Source organism: Mandrillus leucophaeus, unplaced genomic scaffold (assembly GCF_000951045.1).
Source record: "Mandrillus leucophaeus isolate KB7577 unplaced genomic scaffold, Mleu.le_1.0 Scaffold225, whole genome shotgun sequence".
Lineage (NCBI taxonomy): Eukaryota > Metazoa > Chordata > Mammalia > Primates > Cercopithecidae > Mandrillus > Mandrillus leucophaeus.
Window position 1 is genome coordinate 3,701,688 of NW_012102310.1, and position 4,507 is coordinate 3,706,194.

Genomic DNA, 4,507 nt, shown 5'->3' on the forward strand with positions numbered 1-4,507 from the left:
GGGAGGGGAGGGTTGGGGCGGACCCGCGGGTGGCAGGATCTGCTCATAGGCCCCACCCGCCTCCGGCTGGTTGCTCAGATGTTGTTATTCATGAGGACCAATGGATTGGCGAGACAGTACTACAATCAACATTTAGCAGTCGGTTATTAAATCTTGGGAGTTATTCATCTATTCAGCCTGAAGAATAGGCAGTATACAGTTATAGAGGACAGAAGCAGAAAAAAGTTATGTTAACAGTGGAACAGGCCCAAGATCAACATTATGTGCTTGTATTATGGGGTCCTGGAGCAGCCTGGTACCCTCAACTTCAAAGGAAAAAAGGTTATATTAGGGAATTTAAATATCTTTTTGTTCAGCGCAATTACACACTAGAAAACCTAGAATTGCATACAATGCCTTGATCATCCCATGAGTGCTTGTTTGATGATGATAAAAGGGCAATTACATTTAAAGCAAAATTTCAAAAAAGTACACCCTCCTTTGTGAAGATATCAGACTTAGCAACCCACCTAGAGGATAAGTGTTCAGGAGTGATACTACGTAAAGCCCAGATTTCAGAGCTGGCATTTCCTATTACAGCAACTCAGAAGATAGCTCTAAATGCTCACAGTTCTCTGAAGAGTATTTTTCTCTTCTCTTCCCAACATCGTATATACTGGCTGTGCAAAATGTGGATTGGAACTAGAAACAGATGAGAACAGGATCTATAAACAGTGTTTTAGCTGCTTGCCATTTACTATGAAGAAAATATACTATAGGCCAGCCTTAATGACTGTAGTTGATGGAAGACATGATGTTTGCATCCGTGTAGAATCAAAGCTGATGGAGAAGATTCTTCTCAACTTTTCTGCAGACTGCCTCAACAGAGTGATAGTTCCTTCCTCAGAGATCACCTATGGGATGGTCGTGGCAGACCTGTTCCACTCTTTGTTGGCAGTCAGTGTAGAACCTTGTGTATTGAAGATTCAGAGCCTTTTTGTGTTAGATGAAAAGAGCTATCCATTACAACAAGATTTCTCCCTCCTGGATTTTTATCCTGACATTGTAAAGCATGGAGCCGATGCCCTTCTCTGAGGCCAGAGGAAGAAAGTGCAGACATTTCAAGGAAGAAGTACTGAAATGATTTGTCTTTTGAAATAAATGAATGACAGGACTTTTGCTTTGGATTTTTTATTAAATATATTTTACAAAGAGAATTGCAGTAGATATATAAATTAAAACTTTTTTCTAAGAAAATCCTGTGAGGCTTAAAAAGATTGTTTTTGTTTTTTTGGTTTCTTCCTTTCTTCTGGAGAAATGATCTACCAGTCAAGGCAGTATGTAGCCGATCCCTGGGAATTAAAGGTTTGCCCATTTATTCACTGTGTTTAGTCCCTGCTACATTCCAGGCATTGTACTAAGTATGGGGAACTACATGGAAGACATTCCCTCAGAAACTGCTGCAGTGCTTTTGCTTATCCCTACCTAAAAAACCTTCAATGTGAAATCATTTCCTTGGTTATAACTATACATGATAATGGATTAGTTTATATAAACCTATGTTTAGGCAAGTTCAAAACAAGCGTGTCTTTCTATAAAAAGCATTGAAAATGAAGGAAATGAGATCATGTTTCAATTTATTAAAGCGAGGAAGAGCATTCTGTGCTTAGTTCGTGTCTAGGATTTGAGTGCCTTACTGAATGTATTTACCAGCAAACATGTAGCAATCGTTTCTCTCATTGTGATTGTAGAAGCTCATGTAAAATGGTAGTCATTAATAAGGAAGTATGGAGTGGTACTTATTCTGTAAGTTCAGAGTATGCCAAGTGTTAATATATTATCATATTGCCTGAAAATAAATTTATGATGACATTAAAAAAAAAAACACTAGCATATAGATATAAAAAGTGATCATCTATATTTGTTTATCTTTTATTATATATTGCCTTTATAATTCCAAAATAGTAAGTGGACATTGCAAAATATGTATAAACGTAAACGTGAATAAAGTTAGTAAAAGTCTTCATTTGTCTCTTTCAACTAGAACCTAATTTTATAAAATTTTGAATAGAATGATTATCTTATTCTTCTTAGTTATTAGGTAGTATATAATTTAATCATACAAATTATATGCATTTTTATAGTTTTTAAAGATTATTTTGATTTTTATTTGAAATTATAATTTAGACTGTTTCTTAACAGTGGATGATTTCTCATTTAAGTTTTTGCCATTAATATTCAGTTTGTTTACCTGTAATTGGAAATTATACCTGGATACACCTGACTTTTAGGTACTTATGGAAGTATTCTGTGTAGTCTGGTATGTAATCAGATTTTATAATATGTAATCTGATGTATAATCAGATTATTTGATGTTTGCAAAAATATATAGTCATGCGTTGTAAAGTAAAATAGTCAACATGAATTCTTATATTAATAACTTATTCATTACACAATATTCATTCATTTTAAAATTCACATGAAAATGCCAAGGTTGAAATTTCCAGTTGATCACATTAAAGAAACAGTAGTATAAAGAAATTAAAGGTGTTTGCAAAGAAATATTATAATTGATAATAATTCCTTTATTTTAAATTTCGGTTGATCGATTTATTTTTGCCTAATTGGTCTGCATAAAATTTGAATGGTATTTTGCACAATTCAAGTACACTTATTCAATGTTTATTGAATTTATAGTGAGTTTTTGCTTTATTTATTTATGAGACTGGGTCTTGCTCTGACACCCAGGCTGGAGTGCAGTGGCATCATCACAATTCACTGCAGCCTCACCCTCCCAGGTTCAAGCAAGCTTTCCACCTCAGCCTCTTGACTAGCTAGGATGACAGGTACATGCCACCACACCTGACTAGTTTTGTGTATTTTTTATTTTAGAGATGAGGTCTCGCTGTGTTGCCCAGGCTGGTCTCAAACTCCTGGGCTCAAGTGATACTTATACATCAGCCTCCCAAAGTGCTGGGATTATAGGTGTGAGCCACCATGCCCAGCCAGTTTTTGCTTTGGGTTGAGTCATTCATTCATTCAACAAATATTTACTGAATATCTACTATATTTCAGGTATTTTGCTGGGTACTGTCAATATATTAGTTAGAAAAAAATCGAAAGAGCCTGCTCTCATGAAACTCGTTTTCTAGTACCTCAATACCATCTTTGGTGCTGTGATATTTGACACTAAAAGATAACGAAAGGTGTGTATTAATTTTGCCTTTTTTATTACTAAACCTGTTCAGTATAAATAGGCAACTTTGAATATTTGTACTTATACGCAAGTTTGTACTTGCCTGGCATAAGTTTTTCCATAGTTGCAATTTTTGTTTTACTTCTTCTTCTATTTCTTTATTGATTGTTCCTTTATAGAGAATATACCATTCTGATAGCCTAGATATTATTTGCTCTATTTTTACATTTATGTCTTCTCTTCAGTAACTATGTATTGTTGCATAGCCTAGGGCAAGCAGTTTTTCAATTCCTGAAAATAAAGTCGTGTACAATATAGCCAATATTCCCACTCTCCTGAAATATGCCTTCAAGTGGGGAGAGACAGACTATATTTTAGATATTTCTAAGTGCTATGGAGATAATAAAGGCAGTTCAATAGGATAAAGGTGGTATGGGATATTCTAGATAAGTGAGCAAAGAAGGATTCTCTGAGTAGGTGGCATTTGCTAATTTCTGAATGAAGATCCTGTCATGTAAAGATTTAAGATAATAAAATTCTAGGGAGTAGCAATAGAATGTACATTAGATTCAGGAATTGGAGAAAAAGCCATTGCAGCTTAAGTGTGTGGAGGAAGTGGGAGTGAAGGTAGAAGGTATATAGGATTCAGATTACTTAAGGCTTTGGATTTGTAGAGTGGGCTAAGTATGTAACACAATGTTAAAAATAAGACCGTGCATGAAGTCTGGCCTCAAATCCGAGAACAACAGTGCAAAGTATTGTATTATTCTAAGCAATAGAACTTGTATGCAGGACATGCAAAGGAGATATGGAAAACTGAGTGTGTCAGCTATGAATGCATCTCTCACCATGATATATGAGCAAAAGCTAAGAATTCCTTAGAGAGAATGGTTTTATGAAAAAAATAAGAAATTCTATGAAGAGAATGCTGGTTTCTTCCTCCATCTCCATAGACACAAGTCTGGCACATCCTCCCAGTCAAGTAAGAAAGCTTCTATGAGCATATTCAGAAAGATTGGCAAGAATCCAGGGACTGGAAAGGAACTACCACTGATGTCCGTGTCAAACCCAAAAATACCTGAAGGCCAGAGACTGGCTGGAGGGGCCTGGCCTGACAGAGGTGAGAAAGGTGTGTTGGAAATAGACTGAGGTTCAGAGTTCGGCAGGTAAAGATAGTGAACAATGAGAACACTTGGACACAGGAAGGGGAACATCACACACGGGGACCTGTAATGGGGTGGGGGAGTGGGGAGGGATAGCATTAGGAGATATACCTAATGTAAATGATAAGTTAATGGGTGCAGCACACCAACATGGCACATGTATACATAT

General features: G+C 36.1%; 1 pseudogene across 1 annotated transcript in view; it reads left to right on the top strand.

Moving 5' to 3' along the window:
* LOC105540707 overlaps positions 1-1,855 on the top strand; it is a 114,303-nt pseudogene extending 112,448 nt beyond the window's left edge. The window contains exon 2 of the transcript XR_001006244.1: positions 189-1,855. The product of XR_001006244.1 is annotated as a protein FAM35A pseudogene (transcript). The remainder of the gene's footprint in view (positions 1-188) is intronic.
* Positions 1,856-4,507: the final 2,652 nt, after the last annotated feature.